Source organism: Alligator sinensis, unplaced genomic scaffold, assembly GCF_000455745.1.
Source record: "Alligator sinensis unplaced genomic scaffold, ASM45574v1 scaffold93_2, whole genome shotgun sequence".
Classification (NCBI taxonomy): Eukaryota; Metazoa; Chordata; order Crocodylia; family Alligatoridae; genus Alligator; species Alligator sinensis.
In genome coordinates, this window is record NW_005841854.1 from 4,902,910 (window position 1) to 4,929,727 (window position 26,818).

The 26,818-nt window shown below is 41.2% G+C and overlaps 1 protein-coding gene across 1 annotated transcript in view; it reads left to right on the plus strand.

Moving 5' to 3' along the window:
* Nucleotides 1–10,530: 10,530 nt before the first annotated feature.
* Nucleotides 10,531–26,818, plus strand: part of CHRM3 (cholinergic receptor muscarinic 3) — a 505,262-nt gene continuing 488,974 nt past the window's right edge. Inside the window, exon 1 of the mRNA XM_025213771.1 lies at nucleotides 10,531–10,641. The gene's annotated coding sequence lies outside the window, so the exon portion shown is untranslated. The remainder of the gene's footprint in view (nucleotides 10,642–26,818) is intronic.

Here is a 26,818-nt window from a genome sequence, read left to right on the forward strand (position 1 = left end):
GGCTGCGGGACGGAGCCCTGGGAGCCGCGGGGCTGCCTCGCCAGCCGGCTCACCTTCCCTCCTGACCTCAAAGACTTGTGGGTGTTTGGGAAAGGGAAGAAAGAAACCAACGCCACGGCCCCACCAATTGTCCGCGCTGGCCTTATATAGAAGTAGCCACAGAGGCAGAAAATGTCATCTCCCGAGCTGAGTGGAAACACACCACCTCCCCCTAAATAGGGTGGTGCTTGGTGGGTATGTGGTGGGGCCGGGGAGGCTTAATGCCACCCTGTGTCAGCCACCAAGCACTCCTGGGGGCATCAGACAGCAGAGCCCCTGAAGAATGGGCTGTGGCTTGATTTCATCTGCGTCTGTGGGGTTTGGTCGGACAGTGTTTAGTTTGCTGAAATTGCCCTGGAACCACAGGGTGGTCGCGCTGAGATTTCCATAAGTCTAGCCAGTTCTGTAGCTTTCCATATATATAGCTACTAGCATGCTTCAGAGCAGAGGCAGATATATATTTGTCTGAGTAAGCAGTACACTTTGGAGCAGAGGCATGTATATATATTTATATATAGGTGTGTGTGCATGTATATATCTATATATATTTATATATAGAGAGAGATATCTATCTAGATAGGTAGATATGTGCCTCTGCTTTTCCAAATATACATACACATATATTTGGGAAAGCATATATATATATATATATGCATGCCTCTAGACTGTATATATATTACCTGAGTAACCAGCACGCTTCAGAGCAGAGGCATACACACAGACACATGAAAAAGCAGAGGTATATAGATGCCTCTTCTCTGAAGCATGCTGGTTACTCAAGACAGGAGCAAGTGTGAGTGGCGTGGAAGTGTTGCCAGGGTTCTTGGAAGTTTTTGTTGGTTGGTTGTTCCTTCCCCCCTGCCCCCCGTTTTTGGTGGGGGGCAGGAATTGAATCCCTGGGTGACTTTGAAGATGCCTGGTTTTATTAGGGGGGGGGTGAAATAAAATTTAGCTCTTATGGTTCGTGCTGTCTCAGTGCAAAAACTTCATTTTTATTGTGGTGGCTTGGATTTTCTGGGAACGGTTGGCTCATGTCAAGGGAACTAGTGAAAAGCATTCACATAAAATGTTTGACTTGTAAAATCTGCCTGGATGCTAATAACAACATTAATGACATAATCCAGGCAAACACTAACATGGAATAGTGGGTTTGCTTCCAGTTTCACCAATGCAGGTTGCAATTTCTGTGCCTCCTCTTTTGGATGTGCTCTTTAACCTTAATGCCTTCTGTCACGACACCCTGAAATTCAATTTTGTGCTTTCGTATTTGATCAGTCTTGAACAATATTTGGCTGGGATCTTTGAAAGATGCCTTTGATTATTTTTTTAAAGTAATATATAGTAATTTACCCTAGAAAGTGTTTTAACATGTACATTCATGTCTCTGAATTATTTTCGCACAAATATATATCCTGTTAGAAGCTATTTCCTTTACATCCCCTAAACTTGTCTTTTAAGTCTAGCACGTAACATCAAATGCAATCCATTTTCTCTCTCTTGTACTGCTTGAAATTGAGATTTCATTTTAATTTAAGTAAGGCATATTCTACCACCTGCTTGCCTACATAATATACAGTATTATTAATATTTCTGGAACTAAAATTACATGATCAAAACCAATGACGATCATATGAAAAATTGAAAATGTGTTCAAAAAATATCTTGCATTGCAGTTCTAGATATTAGTATTGAATATTAATTTTGGTCCGTCTCTAAGCATATAAAACTTGGTCTATTATTTCTTTCTTTATTTTTTAAAAGAAGCTTTTAAATAATTTTAAGTTCAGAGGTATCCTAGCTCTTGTTTCATTACATGTTACTATTTGGTTCTAGCCTGCTTAACATGAACATTGGCAGGACTAAACGTGGGGACTAAGTGTACAGTCTGTATTCAGACAAAACTTCCAGTGACTAAAACTGAAATTTCCCCTAAATAAATATCAGAAGTCTCAGTCTTATAGGATTGAAGGACAACTGACAGATTATTACTAACTGTGGTGGTTACATGCTTGCTGAGCAGAGCTGGGCAGTCACATGGTGCTTCTGCCTCTTGATTTCAGCAGACAATATGACTTGTAAAGCAGCTTTAAAAAGTAATGTGTTATGTGACTGCGAATGGGAAAGATGGTGGTTCAGTGACTGACATGACAAAAGTTTTAGAACAAGATCCAAGTAGTCTGAACTGTTTTGATTCTATTATTATTACAAAATGAGGACCTGCTCACAGTAGAGACTGGCTTGTATTCTGAGTAGGTATGGTAAAATGTGTGTGTGAAGCTGATGAAAACAATGAAGATTTTAATCTGTGTGTGTAAATACATCAATGCTGAGTTTAATCATATAATACAATCCAGTAGAAGCAGCAGTTTATTAGTATTATGAATGATGTTAGATATTAAAGTGAGTAGCTTGTAATTATCCTACAAATAATGGAATAATGTGGATGAGAAACACTGCACAGAACATTAAAAAAGGGAAGAAGGCATATAGTGCAGCTATCACAAGCAGTCCAATATTTATTCACATTTGTATGCATTTCAATTAGAATACACCACTTAAAATATTTAAGTCATTCTGGGGTGTAAGCTTTGTGTTCCCAGAAACAAAAGACTAATAGCTGTCTAGCCTACTCTTGTTCAAACTTTTCTAAACAGCTCTGCTAATACATATAAGTTCTTGACTGGCTACATCTGTGCTTTTTTTCAGTAAAAAGCATCAGTTGCATGAAATGGTATGATTGCTGTGTGGCATGAATCAGCGACCAATAATACATTTGGTGATCTCATTCTACTGACCTTTAACCCTAAGAATGTATTTCACCCAGGCTCTAGAGAAGAAACGTTAACTTTGGCCCACAATGTACCGTAGAAGAGTGTTGCATAATATTCTGCTTTCCATTTTATAGACCAAAATTAGAATCAGTAAATGCAGTAGGAGTTTGACTTTCAGGCCCGAATGATGAGGTACGCACTTACAGCAGGGGCAGCCTTTGGTGTTTATCTAGAGCAAGGGTTGATCAAGCTCATAGGAGCTGATGTGACTTCAGAGGCATAGTCAGCTCTTTGAGTGCCTGGGGCAGAATTGAGGAGGTGGGGGAATTATACTGAGCAGTGGATAGCATGAGGACATGGGGGAGAGGGAAGGAAGAACAGAGTCCTACCTGCCTAGTTCTATTGCAGCAGCATGGGTTTGGGCCACTGCCACTGGGGGACAGGCAACGGTGTAGACTTGCTGGGGGCTACTCTTGGTGCTCCATTTGCTGCCCTCAGGTGCTGGGCTGTCTCTCTCATGGCAAGACCTCCTACAGGGAGGTCATTCCATCCCTCCTCCCTCCCCCCCCGCCCCGATACACTCCTGAGCATAAGGATGTGCCTGCCTGGTTTCTACAGCTGGGTGATGCAGGGCTCCCCTGCCTTGGTAAAGATTCCTGGGAGGAGGGGGCCATACTGGTGACCTTTTTCAATTGATTCCCAGGGCTAGTGCCATGCACGTTGCCCCCCACCCTGTTATGCTACTGTGTGACTTAGCGTGCTAGTTTGATATGCCACCAATGCTTGAGCAGACTTTTGACCCTGTGCCCATTCATGCCACACTTACAGGAGAATGGATCTCTCTGAATATAGTTATAGTTAATAGATTCTGTGAGTAGAAGGTCATGCCATTGCCTTGAACAGAAATTAATGCAATGATAAGATTCCTGCAACTGCAATGCAATCTTAATACTTTAGGCAAGTGCTTCCCAAACTTCCTCAGCATGACTCCATTTCCTCAGCATGGCCCCTCACTCCCAACCCACAGCCCTCCCATCCCCGTGACCCCATCCACCGATGTTGCAGCCCTATTTGAGGTCACAACCCACAGGTTAGGAACTGCTGCTGTAAGTACTCAAATCAAAAGAGCCAGACTCAGACCCTACTCTGACCTACTACAATACCAACCTTGAGACAAACAAGGACAACAGAATCCCTCTGGTTGTCACCTACAGCCCCCACCTTGAACACCTTAGGCATGTCATTAATGGCCTCCAATCTCTTCTGGAAAGTGACAGCCATCTCAAGGTAGCCATGGGGACAAATCTGTCATGGCTTACAGGCAGCCTCCCGACCTCAAACAGCATCTCTCCAACAACCTGCTCTCCAAGCTGACTACCTAACTGCCATTCTCAGCAAGACACGAGATTTTGCTTAAGACCTAGATGCTAGCTGTGACCTCCTTCAAGGCAAACTACACGCTCATTGGACCAAATAAACATTATTCATAATGTTTATAACATCCAAGATTAATTTATCTGCACCTTTATCAATGTTATACATGCCATCACCTGCTTACAGTGCCCCTCTGCAGTATACATTAGATAGATGGGGAGATTAGTATGTATACGAATGAATAAGTGCCATTCTGACGTCAATACCAGAAAGATGGACCAACCTACGGCAGAACATGTTAACCTATGTAGACATTAGATCATTGATCTCAGAGTTCTGTTCTTAGACAGCAAAATGAACTTGAACTGGATGAACAATAAATCATCCGTAACCAGGGTTGTGTTTAAATATGTTCTAAACCGACACGACACATTTTTATCCCATTACCTGAATTTAGCTTTTATGACTCCTATGTTCCTCAAAGGGTTAGGTGCTTTGTTGTTTTTTTTTCTCTCTCTCTCCTATCAACTTGTCTCTGTCTCAGCAGTGTTACCTTCTTTTTCCTGCCCCCTTCCCTACCCTTTCTTTTGTAATCACTGCTTTCAGTGATTAGCAGCTCTACTTCCTGCAGTCCCTTCATGGCATCTGATGAAGTAAGCCCTCTGCTTACGCAAGCTTATGCTATACACCTCTGATTTAGTTAGTCTGTCAAGCTGCAAATCTAGCCTGCCTTTTGTCTATCAAAAAATAGCCAGTGTATATAAAAATGGGAGAGAGGTGAAGGATACTATCCACTCATTCTGAGTTTGTGGTTTCATGAAAGTAGCTATGGCTGGGATGAAAGAGGAAGTGAGTTAAAAAATTACCACTTTCTTTGCTTCAGTTAAAAAATAAGTGACTTAAGAAATTACCACTTTCTTTGCTTCAGTTAAAAAAAAGACCAAAACGTATTGCACTTGAGATCTGCAATGAATAATTCATAGTAGGAAAAAAAATCTTCAGTTACTGATTTGGGAGCTAGAGGGAGCTTAGTTCTGCTTTACATGAACTTCAGTTCAATCCTAACTATGGAGACACATCTATCACTCCTATAATGCAGCCACACAAGTATGAATTTCACTTTTAATAATGGTAAATATTTACTAGTTGTCTGTCTAAAGTCAGGTTGTCACATTTTTATATTTAAAGAAAGGAAGAATGTAGCTGACTTATTCAGAGCTGAATCCTGTAAATGTCTAGCACCAGGAGTGTTTGCTGCAGTAACTACAGCTCATGTAGTCATATGAGATTGAGACCTTTAGCACAGCTAACTATGAATAACCACATTAGCAGTGGGTAGCAGCACAACATGGACTGACTGTCTGAGTATTTATCTAGCTTTTCAGATGTGTTTTGCTGAACTACATGCTGCTATGGCACTAGTAGTACATGAGCAGGCTACACAAAATTTGTGAGAGCAGCAGCACAGATGTAGCCAATCCCACAGAACAGAGTTAACAGGATTATGCCAGATAGTGAACATCATATCTTGGCTTCCTGACCTGGGCCCAAAGGCCAGATTCTTTTTTAAAGGTATTTAGACACCCAAGGAAAAGAGAATCTCTTGGGGGGGATTTTTTTTTTTTTTTTTAAGAAAAGCACCTAAGCACTAATCTTTCTCTAAATGGCTTATCTTGAGTTGCAGGTGCTAAGTCTTAAGAAGTCAAACATTTCTTCTTCCATTTTAAAATCCATGGGAGATAAAAGGATTTAGGGGAAGAAAACATCACTGAAGAGTCCTGGTTGGAGTTTCTACCACATCACTCTATTAGGTGTAAAAACCCTGCCTCAGTGCACCTACACAAAACTTCAGTCTTAGGGTCAGACTTAGGGTATTTTGTGTCCGTTGATTTTTTTTTTTTTGGTGGTCCTTTTTGTGACTTCTGCACTTCCTTCCCCTCCCTAGTCCCCACCACCTCTGTTCTTTCAAGTCAAGCTGCTGAGAGTTCCATCTTGGGCCTCCGGGTCTGTGTGGCGGCCATGAAGGATTTTTCCAGATAATTTATGTATAGCAAAAGGGTGGACAGTTTGCTTCCTGGTTCTACAGCCTCCTCTTTGTTATCCATTTTTCCCTAGGATATGTGGAAAAGGTTCTAGTTGGTCCTGTTTATGGCATGGGAAAAGATACTGTCAGAGCACAAAAACTGACCCTAAAATTCTGGCTGTATCTATGACTTGTGAGGATTTATAAGATAGTCATATGAAGGGTCAGTTTGACATCCTCTCCATCTGAAGTGTTTGTGAAATGTCACATATCAGATTGCATGACATTGTTTTTAACTTCTTAAGACAATTGCATTTGTCGTGATTTATAAAATCTTACCAACTCTGGGAAACATGATGCTTTGTTTTAAATTCAGGATTTTGGTTGCAAAATAAAGTATTTAGAGCCAGAGTATTTGTTATTGAATTGCTGGCTTTGAAATAAAGAAAAAGAACTGAAAGTCCTAAATAAAGCTGGAGAACTCATAGCAGAATTAACAAAAATCAGTGTAGTAATACATTAGAAGTTGTATTGTAATACTCAACCTACTTCCTGGTTAGTGTTTTGTTTTGTCTTAACTTTGCATATTTTCTAGCCTATGGGAGTCTCCTTAACAGCTACTGCTTAGGAACAAGAAATAGAGGGGAATAACTATTTTTCCCCTACATAATTAAAAGAAAGTCTACAAGGATGTAACCCTTATAAAAAGGATGCCATTAAATGTAAGATAAGACTTTTTTTGTTTTCCTGTGCTCTTACAGAACCTGTAGAGATACAACAAAGTATATGTTTAACTTTGTGATCATAATTTTTCTATTCGATCATTAAGGCATCAACACTCTTACTAGATCATCAGGAGAGTGTGTGTGTGTGTGTGTGTGTAAAAACAAAATAAAACAACCCCCCCAAAAAACAGCAAAAAAACCCTTGAAAAGCCAACAATAGCCAACCACTTTAAAAAAGCAAGCAAACAATAAACCCCTAAGTAAAATCCTTTGACATACAAGGTCTTGATACTTTAAATAGATGCCCTATTATAGCATTTGCTCCTGCTTTGAGTCTTCTTGCTGCTATAAGCAGAAGCATTTTAGCACTTTAACATTCCTCTATATTAACTTCATTGCCACTTCTTTTTTGCATCAATACAAACTATTGATACAGCAAAAAATCCCTCCTACATTCATGGCAGACAATTGGCAAAAAACTGTTCAGTCTTGGCTTAGAACAACCATAAAATTAAGAACTATTCAAAGGAGAAGGAAACTTGCATTTTTTAAAAATAAGTGGAATAATGCGGATACTCAAAAATAGGAACTTATACTCAGGAAGAACAACATTTGAAGAGGAGAAAATCTTCAGAATCATCTTTTTTTTAGCATCCCCAATTAATTTTCTTTCTCACTGGTAAACACACAGCTGTAACCAAATGATTACTGTATGTTCCTTTCCTAGCATAGCGTTGGCAAATGCAGAGCCGCCTATCACCTGGGATAGTATCTGGAGCTTGCTCCCAGGCCCGGTGGATCTCCAGAAGGCTAGCTTGTATTTTCTTTCTGGAAGTCCTTGAAAGACCAGTATTGGTTAGCTGTCTCCTGTACCCTTCCAGCATTAACCAGAGACCAGGGGAATGCTCTGGGGACTCCAGAGAGAGATGGGTCCCAACTTTGCACAAGTTCTGCTTTATCTCTGTGCCTGCTGTCTGTCTGCTCTTCAACTTTCTTTAGCAAATCAGTAAAGAGGGCAGAAGACAGTACTAAAAAATCTTGTCATACCCTTCCTTCTCCTGCCCCAGCCCCAGTTATGGTGAGATACTTTGAAGACACAGACAGACATACTAGCAGCTTGGGTGGCAGAAGGGTTGCAAAAGGACTGAATGGCTAAGAGGATACTGAGGAAGTACTGAGTTATTGGGGCTACAGGAGGACTGTGTTGGATTCAAGAGATTAGGCTGCTGAAGAGCTGTGGGATTCTGGAAGGAGGCAAAGTGGTAGGGAGGGGATAAAATGCTATAGGGTACTGAGGAGAATATGGAGAAGTCTGAGAGAGGAAAGAATCTGAGTAGTGGCAGGAGAGATTTCAAAGGGCAAACATTATGAACAGCCCAACTTGAGGAGGATGGGGAAATTCAGCGGGGACTTTACTGATTTGGATTGTAGACACTTTAAATAATTAGATTGATATATAGTTGGGGAGTGAGATGGAGACAAAAGAGTAAAAACGTCTCTGAATGCTGTAGGAGACAAAGAGTAAAATGTTGGAAGGAAGCATGGGAAATCATGTTTGTAAGGCCCATTTTATGTTTGATTTTGTTGAAGGCTCTGTAGCCTGATCACAGTCGATTCAGGTTTACCTATGCCTTACATATGAGTTTATGACCAGGAGAGTGTGAGGATAGTAGCTGTATGTAGTTGTGTAGTGGGGTGTGGTTGTTATTCTATTGGTCTTTCCATCTTCTCTGGGGCCATGATGACAGTATGTTGTCTCCTGCTTCCTCTCTGATGTTTCTGGTGGATACTGGTAGGGGTTTTCTGCTTCTTAGATGTTTCTGCGTTGGGTATTTTTCCATTATGTCAAGTAGTGGATGGGCTTCCTGTTGGACTTTGATTGCCAGTCAAGAAGTATTCCAGACCTCTTGATGTTACGAGGGGGGATTCCTGCCATGATGAACATGTTTTCCTGTTCTGTGTATACTGGTCAGCCACTTACTGTTCATACTGCAGAATTCAAGGCACTGTCCAGTTTGCAGGTGTGAGTGCTATTTGCTGTTGCACAAATAAAACTAATTTATAATAATATAGCAAAGATTACTCAAATATTATTCAGACACATGGGCTAGGAGAACATCATGATGTAGAGAATACCATCTGTCTTCAGCCCATACTTTACATTTCTGGGAATAGCTGATAAACTAGAGTTATGGAAAACATATGGTCACTATCTTTAACACCACAACTGTCAGAACAAAACTTATCCTTCAGCAAAGAGAAAGACAGTCACTGTTACATAAAAGTCATCACTATAACTGTACAAAGGCTGTAATTCTGAACAAGAGGTTGAGTAAAACCAGGACACTTCTGACACCAAATCAGGTTGAAGGAGTGTTTGAGATTAAGGGCCTTGTTTCACAGTAATTTTGGGTGGCTCTTCGATTTCTTAACCCCTTGATTGTCTACACATTAACATGTGAAACTAGTTTTAAGAACTCCTTAGACAGCTTAAAGTTATGCTGCTCCAGGGCATGATTATCTCTGATCCGTGTTACCCAGCTCATGCTACTCCTGTTACTCCAAGGTGTAGCTACTATAGGCTACACCTTAGTGTAAATACCCCACTCACACGCCTACTCCCACTGGCCTAGATTGGGTCCACTGCTCCCCTGCCAGCTCTGCCATCCCCATCACCCCTGATTCCCACTCACTGCCTCCCCCTCACTTTTGGCTTCCTGCCTTGTCTGTCCTGGGGGTGCAGGCTGGGAAAGGTTAACCTGCCGGCCTCCCCCCACACTTGCTTCTTCTCTCTAGGTGGGCTCAGCTTGGAGGAGAGCAGTAGCCTAGCAGTGGCCTTTCCTGCCCCCCTGGGACAGGTAGCGTGGGCAGCCAAAAGTGGGTGGGAGGGGAGGGGAGGGGGCAGGGGGGAACCCTGAGGAGCAGGGGGAGAGCTCTGGGTTAAGAAGAACCAGGGGAGCCCCCCTATTCCCTGCTGCCTGGAGAAGCCCAGAATGGGAGAGGGGGAGATTCTTAACTTTCTGTCCTCCAGGCCCCTGTTGGCCTGGATGTGTGGCTGCTGCAAACTCAAGCTAACACTAACACCAGTCGATATTTGTGAGGCTCACAGTGTAATATATAACAAGGCCTTATTATAAAAAATGGTCAAAAAGAGGTAGTGCAAGAGAGAGACTTGATAAAATGATGGTCTTGTAGACAAGGACTTTCATCTTGAAAGATGAGAATTTCTGAAATATTAGTGTTCTATCATGGCCATCTAGTTCAGTTAGTATAGGGCGCTAATAACACCAAGGTCCCAGGTTCAATCTCCAGTTGGATGAGATCATCTCCTGAGGTCCCTTCCAGCCTTACATCTTTAAGACACTCTATGACTTCTTTTCTGTATCTTTAGGGGCTTGAGGGAAGTCTCTAGACAGAGGTAACTGGTTTTGTTTAATTGGTTAGCTTTGGCCATCTCTGCATGTGTGTGAATGGTCTCTATCTTTCTTCTTACAGTTTTAGTTAAAATTCTCTTGGATCTTGTACCATTTCTGGGAAAATCTTTCAGTCTTATAGATGAGAGCACTGATTTTTATTTTTTTTTTTAAATCTCTGATAACAGACATCAAGTCCTAACAATTTGGCTGAGGTTTGCAAGATAAATGAGGAGGATCTGGGGATCACAAGGAGTTTGAGGAAACTGGGCACAGAAGGTATCAAACCTTTTAGGGTAAGAGAAAAGTCTACTTTTCAGTTAAAAACAAAAATTAAATGAGAGTGAAAGTGAAAGATATACAGCCTTATGGAAAAAGGAGCAGCAGCTGCCAAAGAAGGATGATGGCTGAAAGAAGGGGAATCTATATGAATAGAGAGAGGCAGTTGGGGATAATTTGTAGGCTTGGTAATTAAAACTGTGGCTCTGTAATCACTGGCTGGTTGATAACTGCTGATGGAAAGGTGATGGTATTCATTATCTTGCTTCTTAGTTTTTCAGTACAACTTTCACTTTATTGTCATTTAGTATTGAGAACATAGGAAGTATCTAGAGTATTAAAGATACTTGATCATCAGAAGGTGCTATCCTGATTCTCTTTCTTCCCCTCGTCTTCAGTGCACGTGCAATTCCTGTTAAAGTGGTTGTCAACCTTTTCAGTCTGCACACCCCTCAACTTTTTTGAATGTTGTGGTACCCTTGGTTTGAGAACCACTTTTGTGCTGCTTTTGCTTACCTCAGAGCTTCTCAGCCAGCATGCTGCCACATGCTCTTGCCTGTAGGTTTTCTGCTAGACCTAAAGTAGGCAGGAGCAGAGACACAGGCAGGGATCCTGGTTTTCTCTGTAAAAAAAACAACCCAAATTTTCAGGTGAAAAAACCCCAAATCCACATTTTTCCACAGTTAAAACACCCCTAAATATATAGGTATCAGTTGAACAAAATGTTTTATTGATATAGTTACAATTTTAAAGCCATTTGGAAGCCTACCATTGTCTCAATGATTATAATAAAATACCTTCAAAATACCGTTATATTTTGGCACTTGATTTTTTTTTTTATCATGCAAAATCAGAGCCCCTCACCTTCCCACTTTGCTCACCAGGAAGCGAGTCCAGCTGTGGCTGTCCCACACACTGTTTTGTGGAGCTGAGCACTGGAGCAGCCCTGATATGCTGGTGCCCATCACTCCTGACCTGAGCCCCTGCCTGCCCTGAACTTCCTCCCTCCTGGCAACAGTTCCCCCCCTGCACCAGGACACAGGTCCAGCAGTGGCTGTCCTCCCTGCTGCTTTGTGGCTCTGAGTAGTGCTAGCCCTTGCTGTTCTGTTCCCTGCATCTGTTGGTAGTAATAAGGCCAGGTTAAAGTTTTAGGGAGTTGCAAATAAGTTTAGCTTTGGTTCGAGCCCCCACCTAGAAACCTGGGATAACTAGATTTAAACTGGAGTGTCCTGAATGAACAAAATTCTGTCTCCGTTTATCAACAGTGCTTTGAGCAGCTGCAAACCCTTTCACATTAGCAGTTGACTAACCAATGGCCCATCATGAATGACGGAGTTTTTAGGGGAGTGTTTAAATGGCCTCCTGCCTGCCCCCAGCTCACCCTTCAGGGCTGGAAATGTAAACAGTCCCTCTGCTGCTGCTGCCTCCTTCTCCAGCATCTGGCAGAGTGGCTTGTTCCCCCTGCCCTCCTCCACCTCTGTATCCTCCCGCAGAGCAGCGGGGCTTCCCTCCACCTGAGGACGTGGCGGTGGCTTCTCCCTTCTGCCCGCCTGCTTCTACCTTCTCCCGCGCATCAGCGGGGCTCCCGCCTCCCCGCCTGAGGCAGCGGCAGTTCTTTCCCTGCCTGAGGAGGCGGAGCCCCCACAGCCAATTGCTGCTGGCCCTCTGGACAGTGCATGCACAGTTGCCCAAAAGCATTATGGACAGACAAACACACAGATTACGCCTTTTATTATATCAGAATGATGCAAGATGCTCAAACCATGAAATTAAATCCAGGACAGTGTTTTACACTTTATGTATTTGGCATTTTGGGGACTGTAAAATGCCCAGTGCTGTCATCAGTTGTCCAGAGTTCTCCGCAATGTACTTCAGGTCTGTGCGCAGATCTTCTACCACTAACAGGCTGGTTAGTTCCTGCAGAACGGGTGTATCCCCTTGTTGCGTTTGCTCATGCTCCACAAACCCAGGGTAGAGTTCTAGTACTGTGCATGGTACTTTACACAGTTGAGCCATGTATTCCACCTGGTCACATCCTGGTTGAGGTGGAAGCACTGGTGAATCAACACTATTCCTTTAGGTATCTCAAGAACCGTGCACAATGAGCTAGAGCTTTAACTAAAAGTGACTTCATCAATTACAAAGCAGTCCACTTGCTTGAAGGTATCTTGTGAAGTATTTCCTGCCAGAGCAACTATATGCGCACAGCAACGAATATGTACACAGTTTAAATACAGATTGCAAAGCATATTGTTCCAAGCCTTCATCATGTAGCTCGCACTGTCTGTTACAAATGCTTGTGGGATGCTGAATTCTATCATGTAAGACATCAAGGCTTGTGAAATGGTGGCATGACTAATTTTGCCCAGGCACTCTGTTTTTACCAGCTGTGGTGTGGGAATGTCAGCATGCCTAAAAGGACGTACGTTGAGCACTTGAAATAAAATGTTGAAAACTGGTGTATTTTGGAAGTCAGTTGTTTCATTGGTGATCACAGCAATGGAGTTTCCCTCAGAGTCATTAAGACACTGTTTTTTTTCTCTCCAAAGTGCTGGTAGGTGAGAATACAAATGGTCTGGTTTGGCAGTGGCACTGCCTCCCCTAAAGGGATTGCTCAAAAAATCCCTAACAGGTGAATCTATGTTATGCAAAAGAAAGTCTGCTTTTAAACACATTCAAACAAAATCCGAAGTGACCGTGTCACAGTGATCTTTGGCAGCTGTAGAATGCTGGAACGCTTCAGTCATGTGAATTGTTTCTTTACTCTTGTTGAAGGCCCTACTGTTTCAGCATCTTCTCTTCATATCTTTTCACTCTGTGCTTAACGCTTTCCATCTACAACTGTCTGCTTTCAAACATGAGCTACAGCCTTGTTGCATGCAACACAAAACAGCACAGTACCACTGGTATGAAATTTATCCTTGCCAAACTGAGTGACACAGTCTTTAGGGGTGACTTTTGCAGTCCGTGTCATCTTTTGTAGACTTGAATGTGATGTCTGGAGACTGAAGTAAAATGTGACATGTATCAAAACATTAGCTCCCTGTACGTAGGGACTGATTCAATTTGTGACTTCTTTTTTTCATGGAAAAGATAAAATTAAGTGTTTTCCATGAAAAAAGCAAGCCAGCCCTGTGATTTTGTTGTGGGGGGAGAAGACTTCCCGGTTCCAAGCAGAAAAGGTGGGAAGCATTCCCACCCTAGAGGAAATTCTGGCAAGCCTTGGAACATGGGGGCGAGATCCCAGGCAGAAGCCATGCCCCCACTGCAGAGGAAGGCACACCCCCCAGTGTGTACAAATCTGACCAGGGGAAAATTCATTCCTAACCCCAGTGCAGAGTTGGTCTGACCCTGAGCAGAAGGGGCAGGACCCTTTAGCCAGGACCTTCCAGAGCTGAGTCTCAGCAGGAGTATTGGCACATCCCCAATCAATGTTGGACCAACCTCTTCTTGAACACCTCCAGTGCTGGACAGTTCACAGCTTTCCTGGATGTCTGTTTCACTGCCCCCTTTTCTAACTGGGAGTCAGTAACAGCAGCCTCCTGACCACTACTGGCTTTCTCCCTCAGCCCTTGAGGGAGAAAGAAAAAAAAAATAAAAGCAGTAATAGCAGCCTCCTGGCTACTGCTGGCTTTTTCCCCTGGCTCTTGGGGGGAGAAACAGAAAAAATAAAAAAGCAACAGCCTCCCACTACATGCTTCTCCCCCAGCCCTTGGGGAAGAAAATGAAAAACAGCAGCCTCCTGGCCCTGTTCCCCACAGCTTGCTTCTCCCCCTCTGTTTCCAGGAGGGGCATGTGGGATCAGACCAAGCAGTGCTGTAGCAAGAGCACAGATTCCAGCTATAGCTGCTTCCCAATCCCAATCTGCCTCTGCAGGGAGCGTGTGTTGCATCACCCTGGTTGAAGCATCACCAACTTTGTGGCATCCTGGTTGAGAGATGGTGTTCTTCTTAATGTGCTGAACATAATGGAGATGATGGTTTTGATTTGAAAATTGCAACTTGTATCTCACCTCCTACCACAGCATGTTGCAAAAGAATCCCAAAACAACAGCAAAAAAAGTTGGTGGCCAGCTGCCTTTCCAGCAGATTCCATTTTGCTAGGGAATACATGGATTATATAAAAGCTCATGGAACTGAACAGAACCAAACAAGAGAGGAATATTGCATTTATGTGATTATTATATTTATTATTTTTTATATTTATATTATACTATATTGAATCTTTTTTTACTTTAGCTAAATGATGGTTCTTGTTTTCTCTGATAGAGAAATTGTAGAGACGCAGATTGGAAAATAAGACGTAAAAAATGAATCTAGAATTTTTCAGTTTAAGGAATGATGACTAATAGGATGCACAAGAGAAAAAAACAAGACAGAATATGTTTAATATGTAACAGTTTTTCTGTTTGGAGTTTATAAGAAAGGAAGTGCTTAATAGATTGAAGTGTAATTCTTTAAACTATATAGGGCAGGGAGTTTTTCTTTTGTAACCTTTTCACTGCTGGAACGTCTAGCTCAGTTAAGTTTCTCTTGGTGGGGAGGAGAAGATTATTTCTTATTGTAGTAACATTTGGATAGTTTATGGTGGGTTTTAGTCCCAGAAAAAGAGGAAAGGGTTTGGTTTTTTTTAGGATTCTTTATTAACCTAATTCCAGATGCTGGCTAGTCAATTAGCTTTTTCCTTGACTTCAGTGTGTTTTGGATCATGTACAAAGATTATTAGACTTATGCTCTTATATATTATTTATTATAAAAATAACTTTTTTTAACCTTCTTATACTCAGTCAAGTCTATAGTTCTACTACTGTGCTAGTTAGGGTGTGATATCATAAATCATATTTATCCAAAGCACTGTCTAAGTAATGCTCACCATAAAAATCCCATTCTTAAAATTGTTTTATTAATAAAACCATTTGAAAGCTATTTACTTTTGCCGTTTGGGAATTTGTCTAGAGTCTTATTCAATTTTGTATTCACTTTAATGCATTACTATCCATATATACAATATCTTACACTAATATTACAAGGTTTTTGCTAACATATTATGCCATTTTATATAAAGTGTACATCATAAGCGCAGGTCACTTGAAAGAGTTTCTGTCTAGGCGGGGAGTATAAGTATGTGCTCTGATTTTAAGTATGTTTTTAAACTGCTTTCCAAAACAACAGGTTCACCAGTTAGAGTCACACTTAATAAACTTATATTAAATTTGCTATCCAGACATCAGAAACAATACAATTTTGCCAAGTTTCAAGAAAGAATATGTGCGGTTATGTCACATTTGGCTTCAGGCCTTAGAACTTTTTAACTGTTATTTAGGATGTCAAGAGACAGACTCTCAGCTAGTGTTGTCAGAGCTCTCTGGCTGCTTGGCAGGTTTCAGGCCAAAGCATGCATTGCTGGAAACATCAAAAGAAACAAAAAAAGATTATATTGCTTCCATAATGTTCTTCTCATAAGTCCATAGAAATATTTTTCTAAGAAGCTTACAAACTGCAATTTGCTTGAATTCTAATTTGGTGGTCTGATTTTTAATGTTAGAAATGTTTAAATATATTATTTTTAACTTATTACAGAAACTAGTAGGGAAAGGTTCCGAAGAGCTGGAACAGTAATAAGATACAAGCACGCTGTATCCTGTGTTCGGTCACAGAAAATAAATACAGGAAAGATATATATGGTATAAAATATATGCTGTGACCTTAAAGTAGAGATGATATATCTACATAACATCTGTCTGTGCTTTTAATTTTTGTTTAATTAGTAATGCAATTTAATTTTTAAACTTTAGAATAGAAATAATGTTAAAGGTGAATGTTTTTCCTCACCTAAGTTAATAAATGTTTATTTAATTTAATTAATTAATTAATTTTATTTTTTATTTTATTTTACTTTTTTATTTTATTTTTTATTTATGTTGTTTTTATTTATTTATTTTATTTAATTCAAATAAAAAAAAATTCTAATCAAAATTTTAATTATTCCTGATTTTTTTCTTCTTTTTTTAAATTCAATTTGAGTTTGGACAGTGATACCAGACTTACTGGTTTCACTTCTGTTTCTACACAGTTTTACTTTCAGGTTGTTGACATGGTATCAGAATATTTATAAGGACTTTAAGGGAAAATGTTAATTGTGGTACATATGAAAACACTAATTCACACTCAGTTCATTAGAAGCTTTTGTCATCTTCTGGTTTTCAGGTAATATAAATTAAGACATGTTTACCTTCAGACACATTATTTAGAAAGTGACTCTGTATGTGTGTGTGTGCCCACATATGTACACATTGCATAACCCTTTAAAAAAAAAAGGCCTTAAAGCACATTACAGAGACCTGTTTAATTTCTTGGCTGCCTTGGGACATTTAAATATTTGTTTGTAGTTACCTCAAATAACTTCATATTATTTTAAACCAATGAGGTTAAACTGAAGCAGAATACCTTTGTGGTAGAACTTATTCCTAATGAAGTAAAGATAAGCCACAATAAGTGTTCAGACAACCTTTTTGTATCAGTTAATTCAGCAGTAAGTATCCACCCTACACCTGCACAATTTCTCTGTGAACACAAACCTAAGAGGTGGAGGTCTTTAGTTCCTAGTTTACAATGGAGGGATGCTAATTGTCTCTAATGGGTTTTGGATCAGTCCTGCAGTGCAGACCTACTTCTCTAGGTTGTAGAACACATTTTCTCCTTTACAATTTGAATTTGTAAGGTATACATTTAATTTTTACATATATTGCATTACCATTGTCAAAAGGTTCAAGCTGAATCAATTCAGTCTTTCCAAGTTAGTCTGAGCTGCAGAGATTAAAGTGACTAACAAGTGAACAGACATTTACTTTTTGCAGCCACGTGCCTGCAGTGAGTCAGGCCAGCAACTGGGGGGAGGTATAGCGTGGCTCCCTGGCACGGAGTAAGCATGGGCTGTCTGTTTGCTTCCTCCAGCTGCCCCCAAGGTCTCTGGGATTTGCAGTCCAGAATCACAACAGCAGGACACTGCAGGGTTGCTCACCCCTTCCCTGGCCCCAGACCCCAGCTGAGGTCTGCTTGGGAGAGGGGCAGTCCCTGTCCCCCCTGCAACCCTTCTCTGCTGGAGCAGATATCACAGCCTGGCCCAGGGCTGGAAAGCATGCTGGGGGGCTGTGATTTAACTTGAACCAGGAAGGGGTTTGGGACAGAACGTTAATAAACCGGTTTATGAAAGTTCTTATAACCGGTTTATAAGTCTGATACTACATTAAACCAGGTTTATTTTAAACCAATTTCAGCCATTTTGAAACAGGTTTATGTGTACAATAACTTCTGTTCTGTTACAGGTTTAAACCAGCTTCTGATGACTTAAACTGGTTTGTGTGTAACTTCTGTCCCTAGCCTGAGGGTGGAGGTAGGGCCTTTGGCTAACAAGCTAGAAAATTGACCTGCACTATTGTAGTGGATGGTGCAGCTAATCAGTTGAGCATTTGGGGAGAGAACATTCCTATTGAGAAACAAGCCCTATTGTTCCTCTGAGGGTCTGCTTCAGGGCTTTGTACAACTTGGTAGCATGTTACTCAGTGAGCTTTCCTGCCTGTATATGACACACTATCATTTTTAAGACATTGTTCTACTCAGGTGAGATTCCTCTGCTCAATTCCTAAAGAAGCCCTTCCATTCCTTGTTAAGTCAGTTGAAATGGAATCTTGTGGCCAGGAGGTGCCAGAACTTCCTGACCGATTTGTCTAACTTAGCTTTAATTTTGCCTTTGATTAATAGTGCTTATCTCTGGCTGGTCACTGTAGATCATACAGAATATTGTGCAGAGATATGTGCACTGAATATGTCCACTGAGTTGTTGTGAACTTGTGATTAAACAATTGTGTGTTTAATTAAATCAAGGAACCTATTTCCTTTTCATCTTGGTGTTTGTTTCCAAGAGGCCCTGCAATTCTTTTCGGGGGGGGGAGACAGGGATATATGAAAGGGTTAGTTTCCTAGGCAGAGTACAGAAAAACAACATGAACACTGGGGAGTTGGGGCGGGGGGAGGAGGGCAGGGGAGATATTTTAAGAGCTGCTAACTTAATTTACTTGAAAGAACAACAACAAAACCTGCCTGTAAATACCCTATCATCTAGAGGCTAGAGTATCATTCCACTATGTGGAATATGCCAGTTCAAATCTTGTCAGACAGAAGAGAAAATCGGAATCTGGATCTCTTACATCCTGGTTGAGTATTCAAAGTCCTGAGCTACTGGATAGAAAAAGGGCACCTCCATTTGTTCACTTTCCTTATCCCTTTTTCCTTCCCTTCACCTGAAACATTTGAGGTCAAATGGAATATTGTTTGACATTTTTTTCCCCTTTCCATTTTAGTGAAACATGGAGTAAATTTAAATTATCCTTTTATCTGGGCCTTTTCTTTTTGGTTTTGAAGGTGAACCAAACATAATCACTACTTCTGTACAATCTTATATAAAACACAAGACTAAGACTTCAGAGTCTCTCAGGTCTTTATAGAAGAAACAATGCAGAAACAATTAAAGTTGAGTCACTTCAGGGCTTAAAGCAAATTAAATTCATAGCTTCTGATGTCACAACTGAAAAAGAATATAAAAGACACCAGAAATCTTTTCAACAGTCACAATCCTGGATAAATTTTACATTTGTCTATTTTGTTTGTTTAATTAAAAGGGCAGTAGAATTATGTGCATTTTTAATATTATACAATTCCTACTTTTGGTTTTAGTATTACAGGTTTAATAGAAGCTGCATAGATGACTATATCTTTTTGTATTAAACTATATATAACATTTTCTCTTCCTCCCTACTTATACCAACCATCTTTCTTTCTGGTGTCAGAGCCTTGCTTATAGGACCAGAGTGTAGTTGTTTTCTGTTGGGATAAGCTATAGGAATTGGAAAAGTAAAAAGGAGTTTCTTTCCTGTATATCCTACAGTTAGACCCCAGACCCAAGACAAAGCTGCAGAAGAGACTTACAATGGAGGAACAAGTGGATGTCTTGGGCAGCAGTATATATAGTATAAGTAGTAAACTACTGTTCTGTCTATTTTATATGTGTCTAAGAAATAATACAAGCACCAATTCATTCATTACATTGGATGATTGCCTTTTACCACTGGCCAAAAATGCCCATTCCATAATTATTTCCACATGTGAAGTGCTTGAATAATAGGGCCACTGAAGTTGTTCTAGTTTCTCATGTAGTTTATTCCTGGTTCTTGTATCTTGGGGAGTTTGTGTGTAAAAGAAAATGGGTGGGGTTAAGGAGAAGAGGTGCCCTGCTTTGCTATTTAAGTAACAAAGGGAAGACTCCAAGGGTGAAGTAGGGCTGAAACTTAACTTTAAACTGTGTTCAAAGCTGGCTTTCACTTTGTAAAGACTGTCAGTGCATCTTTCTTACTTTTTATAGAATCATAGAAAATTAGGTTTGGAAGAGACCTCAGGAGGTCTAGTTCAACACTTGCTGAAAGCAAGCATGACCATCCCTAACTATATCAGCCAAACCAAGGCTTTGTCTAAACAGGTCTTAAAAACCTCCAAGGATAGAGATTCTGCAACCCCTCTGGATAACCTGTTGCAGTACTTTTCTACTACTCTGCTAGAAAGTAAGTTTTCCTAATATCTACCCAAAATGTCCCTTGCTGCTCCTTGCTCTGTCATATGCCACCACTGAGAACAATCAAGCTCAATCCTCTTTGGAACCACCCTTTAGAGAGTTGAAGGCTGTTATTAATTACGGTCTCAAGTTCTCTCTTCAACAGACTAAATGGCTGCTTGTACATGCCATGGGGGTTTACTTTAGTTTAATTCTCCCTAAATTGAAGTGGTGGGTTTTTAAAAACACTGCTTCAATTTAGGGAGAATTAAACCAAAGTAAACCCACATGGTGTGTACACGAGGGTTGGGCCCAATCCTTACCTGCCTTTCTGGCAGGGGTGGGGAGGGCAAGCTGCCAGCGAGCCGAGAGGTCCCTGAGCTGTGGGGGGGGCAGTGCTTATCTCTGCGGCAGTGCCCCCCAGATGGCACCCGTCCGAAGGCACCTGGCCCTGGCAGTCTGGGGGGGGGGGGGCATGGCGGCACAAAAGGAAGACACCGTGTACTGCAGCCACAGAAGGAAGCACCGCACCCCCACGCAGCGCAGGCAGGCAGGCACCAGGGAGGAAAGAAAAAACAAATCAACACATGCAAACAGCAACACCATTAAAGTGGTGCAAAAGCATTTAACCCACTTTAAAGTGTCGTGCAGACATGCCCCTCATTTTGTTTACACATGACCCAACATACTGGCATTGTAAATACATTTGTGCTCATTCTAAGCTTCTGCATCTGCATATACTGACAGCTATTAGATAATTTTAATATTTCTCTTGTGAAACTTCTAATGCTATTCTCATTGAGGCATATTTACCAGTTGAAGCTACCTTGTCAAAACTAAGACAGTTGTTGTCAGCTTACAGGGTCCACTGATATAGGATTAGATCCATAGTGACAAGGCAGTATTCAGATATTGAGCGAAAGGCTTGCTCAGCATAGTCACAATACCTTTTCTGACATTGCAAGTTGCAAACTGTCTATATGCCATCATGGTGTGTATGTGTATTTGTATCGTATTCAAAAGCTGCATTACATCTAATGTTCGAATGTTTCAGTGTAGCTTGCATCTGATTTCTAACGGCATCAAACCTCTTTTTCCTTAGAAGTTTTATCAGATCTGATGCTTAGAAACAGCCAAACTTTTTCTGAAGACAAGTTTAACTTTTTGTGGGCCCAATTTCTCCTTCATGTAACTCCACTACAGTTATAATAGGGATCTCTACCTCAATATGTGAGGTCTCTTAGTACGAACAAATGTGTACAACATCAGTATGAACTGTGTATACTGTTTATCTGTATTTATTTATTGTTCTTTGGGTTACTGTTTGGCACTTACCATAAAATAAAGACAGTATAAAAATACTTAGGGCTACTTGGCAGTTAGCAAACACTAGCATCCCTTTAAAGAAGGGAAAGATTTGTTTAGACTTCAGGACTTAACCCTTCTTTGTTAAAAGGATTAATAGTTATCTTTAAGCATTCAATCAAATCTTTGAGGTCAAGTGGCAATGACCCTGGCTTTAAACTTTGATCAAAATCTCTAGATGTTGCGTGTCCTATTTATAGCGCACTAGGTACTATAATTCAGTACGAGCCTGCGGTGTGATGAAGCTGCACAAAAAGCAAATGTGCCTTTTTGGATACATCGATAGAAGTATTAGGTGTGAAATATGGGAGGTGATAGTGCCCGTCTACTTGGATCTGATTAGGCCTCATTTAGAGTATTGTGTGCAGTTTTGGTCTCCACATTTTTAAAAGGATATGTAGAAGTTAGAGAGGGGCCAGAGGCAGGTGACAAAAATGATCAAGGGCTTGGCAGGCAGATCATGAGGAAAGGGTGAATGAAATAGGCATGTTTAGCCTCTGGAAGTTTTTTTTCTTCTTGCTGATGCATGTTAGCTTATTTGATTGTTTTTGGTTTTTGTTTCTGTTTTTGCCTTCCTTGGAAACATAAGGTGTGGGCTGCAGCCAAGGCTAAGGATTTTGACTGGGGTGTGCTAGTGCTTCTGCTGGGGCTTAAACCTAGGGATGCCTTGCTAGAGGGTCTTGCACCTGAGCAGAGGGGCAAGCCTAATCACCATATTAGGGGTCAGGAAGAAATTTTGCCCCCTGGTCAAATTTGGATTGCCTGTAGGTGTGTTTGCCTTTGTTTTGTAGTGGGGAGTATGGTCCTCTTCCCTGGATATCTCATACATTTTTAAACAACTTTTTCAGCAACGGGATGTTGCCCATCCTGGTCCCCTTGTCTTGCCTGTGGCAGGTTAGGGTGTTTCATTTTGCACTTGTATTAGGGTTGGCTGTCATTTTCCTAATAGGATGGGCAGTAGATTTGTATAGGATTGTTTGGATGAGGATGATCCTACTAGAAGCAGGGAGTTGGACTGGATTACCTCTTGAGGTCATCAAGATCCCTTCCAGCCCTGCTTTGCAATGATTCTAGGTCTGGAGAACATCTTTCTTTACATCCGTGTTGCTTAGCTGTTCCACCAAAATGCCTGAAGAAATGTTACGATAATATTACATAGTTGCAGCAAAAAAGCCCCATTTTTTTAACTTCAGTCTTTATGAAGAAACCTAAATAAAATGAGCTTTATTGGCCTAAGAGGGTCTCTGTATAATTGGGTTCTGCATATAATTGGGATTATTAATATATACAAAATATATCAAACTGTACCAGCTTTACATCATTTAAGTGTTCTTAAAATACTGTACAATAATATTTGCATAACTATGCAATAACACATTTTAATGTTTTCTGTATGTTATGTGCAAAACAAAATCCATTCATAGATCAGTTTTATTTATTTTTGGAATGTCATGAAAGCTTTTAGGACGTAAAACTTTACATCCCAAGAAAAAAAAAAATCTTCCAAAATGAAGTAATTTGCACTTTCATGTACCCTGTCTTAAGAAGATGTATAGCTGATGGGATACTTTCACTCTTTGATCTGTAGGTATAACTTCCTAATGCTGATATATCATGGTATACCTGATCTACTTCACTTGGTGAAACACACGTTGCTTGTTGTCCTGCATGATCAACGGGCAGAACAATGGGCAACATGTTCCCTAGTTAGAGATATCCACCCAGGAAACTCTGCAACCCCAGGTTTCCATGCTTATGGAGATGTGCCCTGAAGATTCCCAAGCATATGTAAAGAGGGGAAAGATGTACCCTGGAGATTCCCCTTTAAGAGGGCAAAGCTGGCCAAGCACTCCTGGGAAATGAAGGGCCGGATCCTATATGGGGAATTCTCAGGGCACTCAATACCAGAACCTTCAAGCCCTGGGAGCGCCTGTCTGAGGTAGTGGAAGAGCACGGGTAGCTCTAGGTTGCCCATGTTCTCTCCCCATAAAGCAAATGGATGCCTCCCATGAAAAAGCAGAACAAATTATTATTACTTTTTGTCTAGCTACGAAGGCATTTATGGCAAGACAAAGGGCATAGACATCTATTTGGTTTTGCCCTGTGCTGCCATAAAAATGGTCATGGTGGCACAAACGTGGTACCTGCTTCTAGCCTTATACCTGGGGAGAGAAGGGAGAGATTGTACTTAAACATTAGTATTTCACAACTTGTTCAGATTAATACACCTAGTTTGCCTCAGCCGATTCAGAGTATTTTGGTAAGCAATCACATGTATTGAGTAACTAAGCTGAAGTGCTAAATACCATGTGTTCAAGACCTTGAATCAGCAAGGGAATACTTCTTCAGATTTAAATGAATATTCATGCATGCTTAATATTAAGCACATGCTTAAATATCTTGCTGAACTGAGTACTTAATGCTCCAATGATAGTAAGCATGTTAAGCATAAAGTGTATGCTCGGGTTTTTACAGGAGCCCATATTATGGCTGGATTTTAGAACTGAAGGAATACCTGTGAGTGATAATTTCCCTGCCTTTCATGGAGTTGCACTCTGCCAAGGAGATAAGTTGAGTCTAGGAGTTGGTGGGGAGGGATGCTGAAGTGGCACAATTACACCTCCTTGAAGAGTATAGTTCACCGGTGGATTGCTCCAGTTCTCTGCATCACAGATGCCTGGGTCCCATGCCAAGTCTGAGACATGGCTGGAGCCCCTGGCTGATGGGGGATACCCGGGGGGATGGAGCAGAGAGCAGGTGAGGAAGGGATACCTGCTCACCACTGCTGCCATTGTCTCCAGCTGACTACGAGCAGAGGAAGCCCTAGGCCACCCATATCCCTCTGTAGCTAAGAGCTGCTGGGAGTGGCTGCAGGTGGTGCTGATGATGGCAGCTGCAGCATTAGGCAGTTTCTTGCTGTCCCTTCCCTCAGATTTCCTGCCACAGCCCAGAGGCCCCAGCTGCAGGGAGTAGCTATGTTGGGTGCCAGGAAGGGTCAGGGTGTCAGTGGACAGTTTCTCTCTCCATTAGCACCTGCTTCTGACCAGTGGGGCACACTTGAGGGGACCTAATGGGGAGCAGGTACTGCAGGGGAGGGGACACCGCCCACTGCTGCCTCTGTCCGGAGCTGATCCCAGCTAACTGCAGCCCAAGGTAGGGTAGGACAGGAGTGCCTCTGGGGCTTCCCTGCCCTGGGGTCAACCAAGAACAGTGGTGGCAGCAAATAGGTCTCCCCTTCCTATACTCAGAGGCAACCCCTGCTGGAGAGCATGAGGAGAGAATGGGAGAGGTGTTCAGTATATACCTGCTTTGGTATCTCAAAAAAGTCCCTGGCTAATGCTGCTGCAGTACAGTCTGTCTATGGGGAGTGGCGGAGGGGCAACTGCAGCAGCATCCCTGCAACATCAGTCACATAGTTCATACCCCCTTTTTTAAAATCCAAGAACTGCCTATGGCTGTCTCTCCCCTTTATTTTAAGCCTGAAAAGAAATTATTAGTTTGTCTCTTTGGCATAGAGAAAATAGCTGCTCTACATCTTTGTATAAATAGCTAGTGTTATCAATGAAGGAAAACCTTCATCCTCCCACAGAAATCTTTTCAATCCTTCCCAGTATTTTTCCCCCAAAATTATTCCATAGTATGAAGTTCAAATACATTGGACATATTTGTTAGTAACAAAGGAAAAATACTTCTAGAATAGATGTATCATCTCACCATTCTTCCTTCATTGAGAGAGGATTTTTGCATAAGTGGGTATGCAATGTAAACAAGTCTTCCAGCCCTTCACCTTTTCCCTTGTGATTGTATACTTTGAAATAACATCTAAAATGTCACTGTAATCTGCTCTTCATTTTCAATAGAAACCTTCACAATGTGAATAATTTTATTCTGTTACTATAAAATATTGGCCCATGCAAAGTATTTGGAAAGGTCATACAAAAAAAATTCTGGATCTAAAATTCATGCTTTTAGCCTTTCTTGTGGATTAACTGACTCTGAAATTGAAACAGCCTTGAATGAGACTGACAAGCTAGAATCCATAGATTTAAATAATTTAAAATATAGGAGTAGATGACATCTAAGGTTATCCCCAAAAGGTACAGAAATTGGGAGAGACTTTTTTTCAGTTTGTGATGAAATTATAACTCTGAACTATTTCCCTCTCTCAATGTCTGATTGAACATTGTCAGAAACTGGTTAGATTTTTTTTTCCTTCCTCTACTGGGGAGAGTTCAGAGGTCTGGATTTTGTTTGCTTTGCTCTGTTTTATCCTGAAGTTATTTCTTCCCTCACACCCCACTTTGAAAAAAAAAAAAAGGTATGTTCCTTTTTCTAGTATTTCTACTGCTTTGCTCTCACTTTTTTTCTTTTTAATAAAATATTACTAGGGGATAATTTTCTTTTTGTTCATCAGACTATCTTCATATTCTAATATTACAGCTAGTTAATCTTTTTTCTCCATTTTCCTGGTAGAAAAGGGAATTTTGTTGACAATTTTCCACGAGAAGAAAAAAGAAAAGAAAAAAAAAAAAGATGCTTTCCTGATGGAAATTTTTTAATGAATTGGATTATTTTAAGGTCACGTTAACAGTTGATTTCTGGGTCTGTGCAAACCACTCCAGTATGTTTGTTACTGGAATTGGTCATTTTGGCTCCCTATCAGGATTACGTTTACTATGACAGATGGCAACTCGAGGGATGGTTTGGTGTTCAGTGGTTCTTATAGATATTAATGTTGATCTGAAATGAAATGTTTATACAAAAACATACTTTGCTCACATCTTGTGTAATAGCCTAGTGGTTAGGTACTCCTTCAAAGTGACACTTGGATGTGTAGACCTTCCTTAGGACCTTGTTACAGGAGCTTAACCCTTGGATTGTCCACACATTAATACATAAAACTTGTTTTAAGCACCGTTTAGGCAGTTTAAAGTTTTACCACTCCAGGCTAGGTTTTTCTCTGATCTGTATTACCCAGCTTGTGTAACACTAAGGGGTAGCCACTCTAAGCCTGGATTGGGCCTGCTGCCCCTTTCCATGGATTGGGCCCACCATTTGTGCCCCCCCTCTCCACCCCAAACTCCAGATCCCCAATCACCACTTTCTGCCCTCCCCAGTCTTTTGACTGCTGGTGCTGTACTGGGGGAGCAGGCAGGGAAGGAGAACCTGGCTGCCCAGCCACTGCTGCCCTTCTCTGGGCTGGGCCGGGCTGGGCTGGGCGGGGGG